Raw genomic sequence first — 17,393 nt, 5'->3', positions numbered from 1 at the left:
ATAATACTTAAAACCAGTTGCCAGAATTTCTCAAAGTTTAATTCCTTGTTCTGTATCACTCGTATCATTCACAATGGTTCTTATGATTCAGCCATAAGTCTTTTTTCCATGCTTATTTTACATCATTTGTACCATAATGCACTATGATTTGTATGCTTTGTGACTTACAGTTGTAGCACTTTCCCCTGCTGTTAAAACACTTCATAACCATTATGTTAATACCTATTTAATGTAACATTATATGGCTAAATCACGGCTTTGTCTAACTATTTCCCTCCTGTTCAATATTAAAGTGAACCCAACTACAAATTCTATGATAAATATAAACCTCCTTCCACATTTCTCATTATTTTCTTAGGACTGATTCCTACATGTAGAATCACTATACCAAAGAAACATTTTAAAAATTTATACGTATTTTCCACTTGTTTTTCAGAAAGAATGTTCCTATTTATATTTCCAAGTAAACATGCATTTCATTGCACAGATGATCCTTTTTCATCTTTATTGGTGTTAAGTGAATTTATAAATGATAAAAATAGCTAATGTTTCTTAAATGCTGCCTAATAGGTTAGCCAAAAAGTTAATTTGGGCTTTCTCATAACATGGCTCTAGTAGTGCTTAGCGTCTTCAAATTTCATCTGAAAGTATTTTGTTAGATTGTATTGTGACAACTATCATATCACCACACATTTAAAAAACCTTATCAAAATTGGTGAAGTTTTGTGTAGTCATTTTAATATTGAAGTTGGAAGAAAATAAGCAACATTTTTGGCATATTAAGCTTTGTTATTTCAAGAAAGGAAAACACACAACTGAGACACAAAAAGATTTGTGCAGTGTATGGAGAAGGTACTGTGACTAATTGAACGTGTCAAAAGTGGTTTCCAAAGTTTCATGCTAGAGATTTCTTGCTAGACGATGCTCCACAGTTGGGTCAACCAGTTTAAGTTGATGGAGATCAAATCAAGACATTAACTGAGAACAATCAACGTTATACCATGCAGGAGGTAGCCAACGTACTCAAAATACCCAAATCAATAAAGTTATTGGTGAAAATGAAGAATGTCTTTTATTTTACAGAGGAACTATACATACGAACTCTTTGGCCAACCCAATACATCCCTGAGTATTTAACATGCATTGTTTCTTTTAACCCTCACAACACTATCAAGAGAGGTAGGCTCCACTACCTTTCCATAAAAATAGGAAATTAAGACTTAGATCAATAACAGAAAGTGAGTATAACAGTGCCTAGCATACATCAAGTACTTAATATGTCTTCACTCTTTTTTATGAATACTTTTTAAATTACAGATAGTATTCAATATTATATTACTTTCAGGTATACAGCACAGTGGTGAGATATTTATAATTTATGAAGTGATCCTCCCAATAAGTCTAGTACACCTGGCACCATACATAGTTATTACAATATTTTTTACTATATTCTCTATGCTGAACGTTGCATCCCTGTCACTTACTTTTTAAGTAACTTGACCAATGGCACCTCTTACATAGCGGAGCCAAGATTCAAAAACAGGTCTGTTTCATGAAATGCCAGTCATTCTAGACCACTCAATTATTATATAAAGTTGCACTTCACTAATTACCTGTGAGGTTGAAATTATTCATGTCTATTCACAATAAATTTTAAACATTTTAAAACTAAATATTTTAAAAACTTCTTTCAAGGAAAACCGTTGCAAGTGGACAAGCCTGTACCCTTGGCCCGCTCCTTCTCAGTTAGCTGAGATGCATGACACTCAGCAGACTGTGCCAAGCTTCAGGGAAGAGGGAGTGCCCCTCTGCAGGCGGGGCACAGAGCTCACCATCTCAGAGGTCAAGGCTTGGCTGATCGCTGCAAGAAGACCATCCCACTGCCTGGCCTCTCGTCTGCACAACTGCCTGGCCCAGAGGCTGTGAGAACCCTAGTGGACACTGCAAGCGGGGTAGAGTACTGCCTCCACTCAATGGGAGTAGTGGTTGGGCCCAGCTGCAATAGAGCATTTGTCAGGAGACGGTGTAGCTACCACTACCCTTGAACTCCAAGGCCCCAAGGGCAGGGAAGCCAGGCAGCCCCAGGACATGCGGAGTCAGGTAAGTGCCCCTCACTTGCCAGGATGACAGCAACAGGAGGTTCTTGCACTGAGCACACAAGAAGCCTTTCCCCCTCCTCCCTGCTCCAGTACCAGATGGCAGGTGGGACCATGGGAAGACAGGCACATGTGCCACTGAAGTCAAAATGGCACAGGGGAGGTACTGGACCAGGGAGGCCTGTTGGCCTAGCTTAGGGGAAACAACAGATTGGTTGGGAGGCAGACCCACCCAAAGCATGGGAAAGTTTGGGAAGTTGACTGATCATTTCCAGAAACCACCTGGTTCATCCCACACTCAAGCTAATATAAACCTAGGTGAACCAGAAGACTATTTTGGTATGACCTACTGGCTCATAGCCTGCACTCAGATCGGGGGCTGGCCTATTCTCTCCACATGGCTACTAAGGCCATGTGGCCAAAGGCCTCCAGGAGGGAGGCTCTCTCCTCCTTTGCAACCTGGTGATGCATTCACTGGTACATTCGCACTACCCCGCAGCCTTAGCAGCCACATGGCCCATGGCCTCCAGTGGGGAGCCTCTCTCACCCACCTGGCAATACACAAACTGTGCGTTTGCAAGCTCTCCGGCCTGGGAACACACAACCTTGCAACCTCAGAAGCCAAATGGCCCATGGCCTCCAGGATGGAGCCTAAAACAGGCAACAATCGGGAACAGGCTAAACCACCTGGATAATCGCTTAGACGCTATCTGCAGGCCCAAAAGAGAGTACTTTAGAAAGGGGCAGAAACTCTGGGCACTGGTGTTTGTTTTGGTCTTGCCAAAGATGTTTAGACTTTGTCTTGGTTTTGCAGAGGAGATGGGCTCTGAGACAAGGAGTCCACCATTCTCCCAGATCACACAGCATCTGAATAAAACCTCTTTTCTTTTTCACAAGCAACTATTTCACAAGTTTGGCTTTTGTGGTAGCAGTCAAACAAACCCCCCTTTTTTTGTCTGTTAACAAAACTAAAGTATATTAATAATAACATATATTGAAATAAGCTTCCACTCCAATCTTATTTTTATTATTCATGGATCTCTAAACAAGATTTGGTAATAAATATGGTTTGTGCCTAATGCTTTCTCTATAACATCAGAATTTAAATCACAAAAATAATTTTTATTTATTTAAAAAAATTTTTTTATCCTCACCTGAGGACACTTTTTCATTGCTTTTAAAAAGAGTGGACAGGAGAGAGAGAAACATGAATGTGAGAAACATCGACTGGTTGCCTCTCAAATGTGCCCAGACTGAGGATCCAATGCACCTGGAATGTGATTGAACCCACAACCTTTCACTTCTGGGACAATGCTCCAAGCACCTCAGCCACACAAGCCAGGGCAATCATAATAATTTTTAAATAAATTACTATACTTAAACCTTTCTTTTAGCCTAAAGAAAACAAAAAGAAATGTTCTCTTTTCTATTATATGGTCAAGTATACGTAACATGACACCAGGCATGCAATAATTTAATTAAATAATCCTTCAACTCCATGCAATAAGGACACTCCATGCTATTTATATTCAGGATAATCATACAACAGAGATGAAAATTCTTTAGTGCTCCACTTTCTTACTTATCTACATAATCTAGCTCATATATGTAAAAAAGAAATATGACTGCTAAAAATCAATGTTACATGCAAAAACTAGTTGTGTTTCTATACACCAGCAATGAACAATCCAAAAATAAAATTAAAAAAACAATTTTATGCCCTGGCCAGGTGGTTCAGTTGGTTGGAACATCATCTCATATACCAAAACACTGTGGATTCGATCCCCAGTCAGGGCACATACTGATGTTGAGGGCTCAGTCCCAGTCAGGGTGCGTACGGGAGGCAACCAATTGAAACATTTCTCTCTCACATCGATGTCTCTCTTCTCTTCTCTTCTCTCTCTCTCTCTCTCTCAAAATCAATAAATGTATCCTTGGGTGAGGATTTAAAAAATTTTCATTTATAAAGTTATCCAAAATAAAATACCCAGGAATCAATTTAATCCAAGTTGTGAAAGGATATCCAAGATGGTGACAGCACAGGAAGATTGCTGAACTGCCCCCACCACTGAGCAAACTGAAACAGACATGTATTCATAGAGAACAATCACTCCTATGAGACAACTGAAGCATGAATGAACTACTTCTCAACAAGGAGGAGAGAAAGGGACCCAACAGAGAAGGCTAGGAAACTGTGGGAGCTTTCCATGAACTGCAGCAACTTTCCAGACTAGATGTGACACTGAGCAGCAGTTTATATCCATCCCCCTCCAGTTCCAAAAGGTGAGCAGCAGCTCTATTAGGGTGTTTTGCCCTGCTTAAAGCCACACTTCCCCAGGCACTACAAATATAGGGAGCAAAAAGAATCAACAGGCCTTTACCACAAGCACCTGGCTTCCCTCCCCACAGCCACTCCAGCCCTGCCAGCCAGTGCTCCAGGTGCCATAAGTGACTGCCAGGCTCCAAGTGACCTGCCAAAACCGCCCAGCACACAGCCTACACAGAGATTGCTTCTACACAAGACCACTCACTATAAAACAAACAAGAGAGAGAGATGGTATAAAGAAGGCTGGGGAGTCACAAGAGCTCTCCAAGAACTACAGGAATTCTCTATGATCGAGAATGCTGGTGAGAATCATTACAGACAACCCCCCCCACCCCCACAGGGTGGGTGGTAACTTTATCCAGGAGCTCTGCCCTACCTGCAAGATCATCATGGAGCATTTTCAAAAACACCCACAAAGCCCATTTCAGCTCCAAACAAAGGGAGCAAGCAGGATCAACAGGGCACTACCACATGCACCTGGCCTCCACACTCAGAGCTACTCCAGCTCAGTAGGCCAGCACCGCAGGTACCATAGGCATCTGCTCAGCTCCAACTAGCCTGCCAAGACCACCCAGCACACAGAGCCTATAAAGAAGCCACTTCCACACAAGGCCAGTTTTTCCAGACTGAGAGAGAGAGAGAGAGTTGTTTTGTCCAATTCAAATAAATAGCCATAGAAAGTCACACAAAATGTAAACACAGAATATTTCACAAATGAAGAAACAAGAAAAATTCTGAGCAGGGGGGCACTAAGGATATGGAAATAAGTAATTTGCCTGATAAAGAATTCAAACAAACAGTCATAAGATGCTCACCGACCTTGAGAGTAAAACAGAGAAACTTAGGGAGAACTTCAGCAAAGTGTTTTAAATAACCAAGCAGAGATGAACAATACAATAACTGCAAATGAAAAAATACATTGAGGGAATCATCATCAGATTAGCCAACACAGAAGAACAAATCAGCAACCTGGAAGACCAACTACTGGAAATCAAACAGAAAAGCAAAAAGAAAAAAGAATTTTAGAAAATGAGAATAGTTTAAGGGACGTCTAGGATAACATTAAGCATACAAACATTTGCATTAGAGGTCCCAGAAGGAAAAGAAAGAACAGAAGATTTATTTTAAAAATAATGGCTGAAAACCTTCCTAACTTGGAAAACAAACATCCTGGTTCAAGAAGCAGAGTTCCAAACAAAATGAACCCAAAAAGACCCATGCCAAGACATACTGTAATTAAAATGCGAAAAGTTAAAGAAACAACCTTGAGAAAGCAAGAGGAAACTCCGTAAGACTATGAGCTGCCTTTTCAGCAGTAACTTTACAGGTCAAAATGGAATGGCACGATATCTTTAAAATGATGAAAGAAAGTAACCTACAACCTAGAATAATTTTCCCAGCAAGGTTACTATTTAGGATTGAAGAGGAGACAAAGAGATCCCCAGACAAGCAAAACCTAAAAGACCTCATCACTATAAAACCAGCTATAGTGTTATGGGCATAAGGACAGACATATAGGCCAATGGAATAGACTTGGAAGTCCAAAAATAAACTCATATAGTTATGGCCCACTTATTTCAACAAAGATGCCAAGACCATTCACACAGGAAATAATAGCTCTTTAACAAATGGTACTGGAACAACTGGATTGTCACATGCAAAACAATGAAGTTGAACCCCTAATTTATACTACATATAAATTAACTGAGAATGATTCAGCAACCTAAATATAGGGGCTACATTGATAAAACTCTTAGAAGAAAACATAGGGATAAATCTTCATGACCTTGGATTTAGCAATGGATTCTTAGATATGTGATATCACAAGCATGAGCAACAAAAACAAACTGGGCTTCATTAAAATTTAAAATGTTTATGCATCGAAGGGCATTAAGAACCCAATTGAAAAATGGTCAGCCCTGAATGGTGTGGCTCAGTTGGTTGGGCATCATCCTGCAAAGCAAAAGGTTTGCCAGTTTGACTTCTGGTCAGGGAACATGCCTGGGGGGCAGGTTTAGTCCTCGGTTATGGCACATGTGAGAGGCAACCACTGGATGTCTCTCTCACAACAATGTTTCTCTCCTCCTCTTTCCCCTTTCCCTTTCCCTCTCTCTAAAAATAAATAAACCAAGTCTTAAAAAAAAAATGGTCAAAGAAGTTGAATTGACACACCTCCAAAGAAGATATACAAATGGCCAAGAAGAACATAAAAGATGCTCAATGTTAGTAGTGCAATGCAAATTAAAACCACTGTGAGACACTACTTCATACCCACAATGATAGCAATGATATTAACTTCAAAAAAATAGAAAAGAACAAGTGTTGGGGACAATGTAAAGAAACTGAACCTCATACATTGCGGGAATGTAAGATAACTCAGGCAGTATAGAAAAGATTTTGTTAAGTCCTCAAAGAGCTAAACATATGGCAAAGCAACTGAACTCCTAGTACCCCCCCCCAAAAAAAACTAAGCATGCAAACAAATTCTTGTACATGAATGTTCACAGAAACAATATTCACAATGGCCAAAGGATAGAAAGAATTGAAACATCCTCGAACAGTAAGTGGCTAAAGTGTGGTACACACCCATACAACAAAATCGCTTAGCTGTAAAAAGGAAAAAAGTACTGCTACAACAATGTGACTTGCAACAAGACAGAAAAACCTGGAAAACAGTATGCTAAGTGGAAGCAGCAAATACCAAAAGTCACATATTGTATGACTCCATTTATATGAGATTTCCAGAATAAGTATGAGGTATCTAGGGTACTCATTGAACTAGAAAACAAACTAATGGTGGTTGGGGCTGGGGGCAGCAGGGAATGGGAATAACTGCTTAATGAGCACACAGTTTTATTTTGCAGTGATAAAAATGTTTCAGTGCTAGGTAGAAGTGATGGTTGTACAACACTGTGAATGAACTCAATGCCACTCAACTGTTAACTTTAAAATTGTTAATTTTATGTTACATGAATTTCACCTCAAAAATCTTTAAAGCAATTACTGTTTGTAATACACATTGGACAAATGTATATATTACAAGCACAGTTCTTTCTTCATAAAGGTCAAACACATAAATTACAAGCACAATAATTAGACAAGTAAAGCACTCAACATTTAAATTTTGTTAATCCTCACCAGTGGATATATATTTATTGATTGGGGGGGGGGGCATAGATGTGAGAGAAACATGTATCTGTTACCTTCCCCACCCACCCCAACTGGGGATCAAACCTGCAATTTAGGTATCTGCCCTGACCAGAGATCAAACTGGCAACATTTTGGTGTACAGGACGACTCTCCAACCAACTAAGCCACCCAGCCAGGGCAACATTTGAGTCTTATATCTAAGTAAAACAGAAATTCAACTCCTATTCTCTTTCATAACAATTTAGAAATACTCACCTATCACCAGGTGTGATTATTTCCCCCTGGAAATCCCCTCTCTAAAGTTTAAATGGATACCTCGATCATTAGAAAATGAGCCTAAATTAAAATCACATTCAATCAATTAAAGTTCAAAAAATTTCTGGCCCCTTGGAAATAATTATAAATCAAATTCTAGTAGGTGAGAAACAGCTTTCTTATTTCAATAAGGAGAATATCTCAACATTTCAGCTGTCTTTTCAATTTACATTAATGTGGCAATGAACAAAATATTGAAATGTGTTAATGTCTAAATTTTTGAGGGTTACTCCTACTCTAAAACCATAAAACTGATAGTTCTCAAACTTTATTTCAGAATTAAAATACTGGATTTCCTCAAGTTGGACTATGCCACTGAAGTAACTAGAAAAACGTAAATATCTTCCTTTAGATCCTTCAAGAGAAATATAGATATAAAAATGCTTGATTATGTTACTCTTGCATAAAATACTTTAACAGATTAAATAACTTTCAGAATAAATCTCAAAACTAAATTGTGATTTAGCACAGAAAGTTCTTCATAAACTGACTCTTGCCTGTGACTCCAGCTTTATTCCTTGCTATTCCTTCTCAGTCGCTCATCTCTGACCATATTAACATTTTCTTCTCCCAGCTGAATATAATGTGCCAATTTTAAATAATTTAATTTTTCATCATTCCCATTATTCTTTAAACTCCTTGAAGTCAGAGACTAAACCTTTTTGATCTGATACACTCAGCGCCTAGCACAATAATCAAAGGCTGTTGTAAAATTAAAGTATGAAAGTATGAGTAACTACTAAGATCCATTATAATAAGGTATAATATTATAGTTTATTTTTCCTATATAATGGCAAAAAGGAAAACTATATATTAGGCTATAATTTGCTTTTGTTAAAATTATGTGATCTTCCTAGTAAATAACATCAAATAGGTAACATTAATTTGGTAGGCACTTTTTAAACATCTGGCTCATTAATAAGAATATAAATTTAGTCCCCTTATAAAGTGAAACATTACTGCAGTAGAGATTTTGCAAGAAATCTTAAAGCAAATTTTGTTAACTAGAAAATTCCAACTACCTCATTTTACAAATGAGGAAATGAACTGAGAGGTCAAGTTATTTATGCAAAGTCACTCTTAATGTTGATATTTTCAGCTACAATATAACCTTATTTCTATTTCAACCTCACAGGCAAGCCAGGTAATGCAATTCATAGAACACTTTTCGCTTTCCCTACCTTCAGTCTAGTGAGCATGTAGGTCCTTAATACTTGCTATATTTTACTGCTTTCTTTAAGAACTGGCCCCCACCTTGACATAATGCCCTTCTCCCCATCATAAACATTTCATTAGTACCTTCTTTTGCTTTATTAAATATATCTAAGTCATTCTATTAGAAAGAAAGGAAAATGGGGAGACACACATAAGAAAGAATGACATTGCCCCTTTCTTCAAAGTGCTACAAACTTAGGTACAATCTAAGGTATAGTACTTTTATTATTAAGGTGGTGCTTTTATAAATATACAGTACAAGAAAAATCTAATTACTTTCCATTATTAAAATACATCTTACTTCTCCCACTAGAAGATAAGCTCCATGTGGTCAAAGATTTTGTCTCTTTGGTTCACTAATGTACTCTTGAGTGCCTAGAATAGTTCCTAACATAGACAGTACTTAAACATTTGTTGGGTAAATGAATGCTACAGAAAAACCCGTAAGTTAGCAGGATCCACATAATGTTTCCAACAATAGTGTGACAGAATATGTAAACTTTTCCTTGTCCAACTGCTAGTGCCTAATGTTAATTTTTTTATTTGATTGGCCAGTTACTCAGGCTTTGCATTACAAGGAACTGAAACAGTCCAGAGATGCATAAATTATACTGCTTAATTTATAACATCATGTCCTAATCAACTGCACCAAACCCTAGAAAATCTGCCACTAGAGGAAACCTACAGGTAGGTCTTTCTAGTATTTAGACCTGAGCCTTTTTTTTTTTTTTTTTTTAAGTGTAAAGAGTCTCCAGATGGTTTTCCTTCTTCCTTACGAAAGGTCAGAATTGGTACTATCACCATCATTTTATAGAATGAGGAAACTGAGGCCAGAGGATGGGTAGCACAGAGATTCATTCACAGAATCTCTATTCTTCCTACCACACCCAGTAGCCTTCTCCTCATCCTTTGAGGTTCTTCTACAATCTTAGCTATAAAGCAGAATACAATCTCTCTAGGTCCCCTCTCGTTGCCGTCCCCATAACAAGCACATAACCTCTCTAATTTTTAAGGTTTTCTATTAATCAATTGTGGGTAACAAAGAGGGGATAACAAACCTGGAGATGTTACAACTAAGAACTGTGTATAAATGTCTGGCACTATATAAAAATCACAGCATCTTTTCAAGTTATTAGTGAGCCTCCAATTTATTGGCTCTTTTTGAAATAATCAATGGGAGTTTCACTAGGTTTCCAAAATTTTACCTCCCCACAATACCTTCCCTCTTATCCTCCCAGGGCACAAAACATTTCACAGGGAAAAACAGTCGGTACATCCCTATCAAAGGGGAAATTTGCATTTCTGAGGACCTTCAGGAGTCACGTCACTCCTGTAAATCTTTGACTGTCAGGCAAATAACTGCTTTAGACCATTTCCTCAAAATGTAAGCAATTTGTCTCTTCCTTTTTTATGGAATACACAAAGCTCCCTGTACCCATTTTACATTTCCAAACGCCTGAACAACTCCTCAGCTCCAAAACTAAAATCCCTATCATAGATTGTTCCTAAATCTCTTCCACCAAAACCTGTTCTTCACAAAACCCTTATTTTTGTTAAAAGCATCAGTAACCCTCCCAAAATTTGTCTTAGGACTCATACTTGTCAGTTCCTAATGTCAATGTCAACATTTCTCAGCTCTCTATACCCTTCACTACAATCCCACTGCCACAACTTCCTGACTCAACTACTGTAATTATTACAAACTCCACAGACTTTAACTTAATACCCATAAAGAGAGGTTCTTTTCAAGTAAGAATCTTGTCCAACATCCTTATTCTGGCATTTAAGGATCCTCATAATCTGTATCCACGTATCTTTACTAGCATACAACTTCGGCAAACGTTTCTTATTTTCCTACCTCTGCACCTTTACCTTGGGCAGCGTCCTTATTGTGGAAATAGCTTTCTTCTCCCACTCTCCTACAACTAAGAATTTTTTTGAATGGCCACATCTTCAACAAAAAGAAAACAGCTGAGGCATATCATTTATTGAACACATATTCTGTCTAGTGCTTTTACAAGTTATCCTAACCCCCATAAAAACACAATGGCTTAATACTTTTCTTTTTTTGTGTGTGAGGAAGGAGCTGAAGCAACTTGGTGGCCAAAGGAGTTTACCCAAAGTCATCCAAACCAGCAAGAAAAGAATCCAAAATAGACCCTTAGTATTCTGTATTTTTTTAATAAAACATGACACCTAGAATGCCTAGGTGCAAATTTCAGTAACTCCACTAATAACCTGTATGAACTAAGCAAGTTATGTATTTGTGATGCCTTCGTTCTCCATCTATAAAAAGGGAACAATGGTACTATACCATTGTACACTGGTAATAGTGAGAATTATATGACACAATATAAAGTGCTTAGAATTTAATTTGGCCGTGTTAGGTATTATTACTGTCGTTGCTATTTATATGCTATGATACATAAACTCTGACAATACCAATTATGCTCTCAACTGTTCCCAAATCAACTTCTGCCTAATGTAAAAGCTTAATACTGTATTTTTATATATGCTCAATATTTGCAGAATACATAAATTCTTAAACAATGATTAACAACCATGCTGTATTAAAAAGAAATTCATTTGTCTATTAATTGCTTCCTCTTTTAAGAAAACTACAAGGCTTACCAATTTTCCTTTTTGTCATGTGAAACTACCATATGCAACGCCATACGGTAGTAATATGTCAAATGGTGCAAAATGCTATTTTTGATTCAAACTAATCTTGTCTTCTACTCAACATTAATTCCCTGATTTCAAAATGTCCAAAATCATACTTTTAATACCAACTGTTTTTAGGTCATACCAACATGAAGTAAGCAGACCATGATATTTGACAAAACCATTTCCTTTCATACATCTCTATGGCAATAATTGTAAAACATAAAATGCCCTCCTATCCAATTTATTTGAAGACATAACTCTATCATACCCTAAGTCCTACCTTTACTTACTAAAATTAGTGCCTGAAAACTTCTAATGAATCTATGTTACTCTGAGATGCAGAAAATAATCAAGGGTGCCAAATGCTAGTAACAAAATGCCTGAGAGAAATGAGCTTTTAAACAAGGACAGGTGTGAATTGACTCCAAACCCTTCAAGTACTCTTCAAGTATTGAAACCTCACAAACCAACATTCTGTCCACGTGATTTACTATTACACATGCAGACATCAAGCTGGCTGGCTTCAAATAAAGGCAGAAGTAAAAAATATATTAATAAAACAGTTGTCATTTCTGAAACAGAAATAACTGGGCTCTACCCAATTGTTCAAAAAAATTGAAGCTTAACTCTGTAACATTTTAATTAATTCTCACAATTCCTCCCTATTTACAGATACTACCACAGAATTAGTACATTACAGAGCTGAAGGCTGAACCCAGCCTGATCCCCCAAGTTTGGGATCCAGTGTTTGACATAATCCACAGTAATACGGTAATCATTAACATCTTCCCCTTCAAACACACATACTTAAAAACAAACAAAAGCTTCATGAAATATTTACTCTTACATGCAGAATGTCCTCTGATATTTCTCTACACTTCTTGCCTCCTGTTTCAAGGGTTGGGTTGTGTTTTGGGAGGTTTTTGTTTTGTTTTGTTTTTGCTGGGGTTTCTTTGTTTTGTTTTGTTGGGGTTTTGTTGTTCGGGGTTTTGGGGGGTTTGGGGGGGTTTTTTGTTGTTGTTGTTCGTGAAGTGGAGCTCATCTCTTCAGCCCATTAAAAATTGTCCTTAAATAAATTAAACACTTCGATCTTGAGTTGATCTGTTCCTCTGCTAGAACTCTTTGGCAGCACACCCATCTTACTTATATTGTATCAAACTGCAGATGTTCTCCTTGGGAAACAACACATCAGTGTTGAGAGAAATGCCTTCGTTTTCGCTGCTCTGCTGCATCACTGACAACAGTCAGGCAGGTCTGGTGCAATAAAAGGACCTGTGCGGCTACCCACGGTGCTGAAGCTGAGGACGAAATGACAGTTTTGGAAATTTACTATTGCCAGATTAGGGCAAATACAGGAATTTAACACAAGATGATAAGAACACTCTGGCTGCTACCCTAGTTGCGTGAGTGCCTCTGGATTCGCCTGGCTTCAGTGTCACCCACCCCTTCTCTGGTACAGAGTTCTTTCATCGGTGTAGCTCAACTCAATAAGCTTCTGGGCAGAGCTGACTTGAGGAGGGCAGGGACGTAGAATCAGAATCGGCCCCTAGCAGAGTCACGGCCCACCTTCAATCTGAGCTTCCAGTAGGGCGGGGGAAAGGGACGAGCAGGAGGAAAAAGGTTAGAAGGAAAGGAGGTGGCAGCTCTCTACTATTCTCAAAGATTACAGAGTTCTCGCAACTGAAGTCTGGCAACTTCGCCTGGGGACTTTGCGGCAAGTGCTTGACCAAGAAAAGCCTCCAAACATCTCCGAAGTGCCTGCCACCTCAGCAGGGGAATGTGAGAAGCCAAATGCGTAAACCAACAACTTTAGATACCGACAAACTCACGGGATGGAGGTGTGGGAGGACTTGCCCTTCTCAGGGCAGAGCTTTTTTTTTTTTCCTTTACCTTTTACGAAAAGCGGGCGAAGGGGTGTGTTCTCCGGGCCAGGCCCTCCACCGGGCTGCTCCGAGGTCGCTTCAAGGCTGCTTCGAACTTGCAGAGGTGCTTACCTGAAAGCCTGACCCCGCAGTCAAATAGGCTCGTCAGCCACGTCTCTGCGGGAGTATTCCCTACCCCGACTCCATCGCTGAATATCCGCACCGACCCCACTGCCCAGAGTCCAGCTGGACGATAACACCAAGAGAGGCGGAAGTCCCGCCCCATGCATCTCATTGGCCTGCACCCGAAGACAAAAAATAAGCCATTGGGCCACAGAGCTGCTTACTAAGGTTCCTTCCCACTCTCACGCCCAGTGTCTCTGCTTGCGCTGGTCCGGCTTGCAGAAACCCAGTTCGTGAAGTCCCGTTCTTGCCCGCGTGACCGGTCTTCGCCCGAGGGAAGGGCAGGGTGGGGGCGTACTTGTAGAGTGCGACTGGAGAATCTGACCTGTTTTCGGCGGGGGTTGGGGAGCAGGCTTGCCAAAAGTATTGTGCCCCCGGAGTGGAGGTCGTGGGGTCAGGAGGGGACCTGACCGAGCGGCCAGGGCCGGCCACCCTGGTTCCGGTCCAGCTGTTGGGCCAAAGCAGACTGCGAGCCAGCTAGCGGGCTGCCCCTGGGAGGGCCTGGCGCTGGTGCCAGCCCGTCCCTTCACTGCACCAAACTCGTTCGACGGGATTAAGAGGAGAGATCGAGGCCTCTTCTCCTCAGCACGGAGTCTGCAGCCTGAGACTGGGATGTTCGCTACCAAAACTAACGCCTTAGAGTCCGGGGTCCAGTTGTAGCAGGCGCGATTAGCCGGAGGGCTAAACCCGAGTCCTTTGCCTGGATGGGAGCTGCGCTGACGTTAGCATTCTGGGCTGGACAGGGGAATATGTGAAGAATCCATCCATACTTGTGTGGATGATAAAGAAATTTTTATAGGTGACCTCATAAAGTGATCTGGTCATAAATTCCAGACTGGTCAGGTCATTGTGAGTAGCCACCCCCAGGCATGTAACTTATTTAGTAAAGGGTTTTTAAGCAAGCCCTATTCTTTGTTTCTGTGCATCTAAGTTAACAAACCTTTAAAATGCTTATGGTAATACCCCTGGAAGGTGTAACCTCCCTCTAGAAAGCACGTAATTTTGTTAACTATAGTCTAATGCAATCCCTACCCTACTTTCTCCCACTCCTTTATGTAATCTTTCTTATTTACTTCCTTAACTTCAAATGCATAAAAGTAGCTGCAAAACTGTTTTTCCCCGAAGCATTTGAGATCTTGATTCCCGAAAATTGTCGTCAGTTTGGTTCAAATAAACTCTAAAGGTTTGGATGTTTCTTACATAAATCGACATATGTATAAAGTAGACGCATTTGAAAAAGTACCAAACAAAACCTTTAGAAACTGTTTTAGGAAATTTCTAGCCAAAGATTAGAAAAAATCCATTTCTTTATCAAGTTTTAGCTAATATATTAAGTTCATTTTTGTAAGGTAGTGAAAGGTTCAGAACACAAAAAAATCAGGTATCAATCAGGCAAAAGAGTTTTCCAAAAAGTTTACTTTCCAAGAGTTAAGAGAATTCAGACCAAAAAAAAAAAAAAAAAACAGTCTGTTTAGTGTTACAATCCTTTAAGAAATGACCTAGTCATTAATGTGCAAAATTTTATATGACATAATATAATGCAAAGACAAAATGGCATTATCTGGGAAGGTTGAAGAACATTTTCTATAACAAAACAAATTCAATCCAAGGAATATACCCTAAAAAACATAAAATAAATCCATATCAAGGTACATTATAGTGAATTTTTTTTTTAAATTAAAAACAGAAGTACTTTAAAGAAAAATAAAATACTGCACTTATAAAGGAATAGAGGCTTGGCTTCTCAGTAGCAGCAAAGAACCTAGAGGTCAATGACATAGTATCTTCAAATGCTAAAATAAAACAATTACAATTGTCGACCTAGAATTATATGCCAAGCTAAGTTAGCATTTAAAAGTGAGAGCAAAATAAAGACATTTTTAGAGGAAAAAACAGCATCTACTTCTAGAATTTTATTGAAAGAACTTCTAAAGAGTGTCTTTAAAAAATTGAAAACTGAGCTGAGAAAAGGAGTAAGAGGCAAGAAAGTATAGAGAATGAATAAATTGAATATAATTTTCAAACCAAAAATTATAAAACAAATTAAAAAAAACATAATTACTCAATAGAAAGCCAGTAAGTAGGGGTAGGAAAGGATCAAATAAAAGGTATTATAGATAGCAAATATATAATGAGAAAGAATTATATCAATAATCTCTAAAAGAAGTAAATGGGGTACACTTGCCAATTAAAAAATAAATTTTCAGCTATATATATATATATGTTTTTTAATTTTTTTTTATATTTAGAGAGGGGAAGGAAGAGAGGGAGAGAAACATCAATGTGTGGTTGCATCTCACACGCACCCCACTGGGGACTCGGCCTACAACCCAGGCATGTGCCCTACACTGGGAATCAAAGCAGTGACCCATTCATTCACAGGCCGGCAGTCAGTCAGTCCACTGAGCCACACCACCTAAGGCTCAGCTATATTTTTTAACAAGACATCGTGCTAAAACAAAAGGACAGCAAAAGACTGATGGTAAAAGAATGGGAAAAGATTTGTTAAGCAAATAACATGCAAAACAAAGCTTGTATAGCTGTGTTACTATCAAGGGGGGCTAAACAGACCTAAAAGAGTATTATTATTAGGATAAATTGAACTATTAATGATTTAAAAAATTGCAAATAAGTTATAATCATCTTGAACAAATATGCATATAGAAACAAGATACTTAAAGCAAGAATTTACAAGCTTACAAGAAAAAGTTGGCAAATCCACAATCATAGTAGAATTTTACATATCTTTAAGCAAGCTTATTAGAGATAATATTCTTATGGAAGAGAATGGGCCTAACCAAGGTGGACAAGAAAGGCACAGGCACTCGTCTTTTTGTCCTGAGGACTTACATACATATCATTTGTCTGATCAGACAAAAAAGTTAGTAAGAACAGATTACTTGGACCACACAGAGAACACGTAAAAACCCTGTAAACATTTTTTTCAAGCACACCAGAAATCCTTCCCAAAATGGCCAGCACATTCTATTGCAGCATAAATCTCAAAAATATCAAAGGATCAATGGCATATAGCCCATGTTATAAAACCAAAATAAAATATTAGGTATCAATGATTGATATAATACCTATTTTTTTCAAACAACCTTAGATAATAAATATTTTTTAAAAGTCAAATGGACAATTTTCTGGGAAAAAGTTTTAACTTACCCAAACACTTGAAATGTAGAAAACTTAAGCAGGCTAAGGAAATTTAAACTGTACTCAAAAATCTGCAACCCTTCCCCCTCAAAAAATCAATTCTAGTAGGTTTTAAAGACAAGTTCACTACATCTTCTAAGAATAGATCATAAAATTTTTACAAAGCATTTCATAGAATTAAAAGGAAAACCTTAGTTGATTTGCAACTAATTCCATTCAGGTAGTATAACCTTGATGCCAAAACTGAACAAAGGCAGAACAAGTTAGAAAAATTATAGGCCACTCTCATTTTGAATGCATATGCAAAAATCCCAAATAAAACTAAAACTGGCAAAGCTTAAAAAAATAAATTGTGTTTATTCCTTAAGTGTGAGATAAAATTTTAAAGTCTTATAATATGATTTACCACATTAATACATT

At 38.4% G+C, this 17,393-nt stretch overlaps 1 protein-coding gene across 3 annotated transcripts in view; it reads right to left on the bottom strand.

Moving 5' to 3' along the window:
* The window catches only part of RNF13 (ring finger protein 13), a 119,494-nt gene extending 105,590 nt beyond the window's left edge, over nt 1–13,904 (bottom strand). For 2 of the 3 annotated variants that reach the window (XM_054585196.1, XM_054585195.1), the window contains exon 1: nt 13,660–13,904. The gene's annotated coding sequence lies outside the window, so the exon portion shown is untranslated. The remainder of the gene's footprint in view (nt 1–13,659) is intronic. The other variant, XM_054585197.1, reaches the window with a different exon arrangement.
* Between the last annotated feature and the right edge of the window lie 3,489 nt (nt 13,905–17,393).

The sequence above is a fragment of the Pteronotus mesoamericanus genome, unplaced genomic scaffold (assembly GCF_021234165.1).
Source record: "Pteronotus mesoamericanus isolate MK-2021 breed Mesoamerican mustached bat unplaced genomic scaffold, CSHL_Meso_final contig_82, whole genome shotgun sequence".
NCBI classification, from domain to species: Eukaryota; Metazoa; Chordata; class Mammalia; order Chiroptera; family Mormoopidae; genus Pteronotus; species Pteronotus mesoamericanus.
Note: the sequence above shows the minus strand (reverse complement) of the source record. Positions and strands in the feature narration are given on the sequence as shown.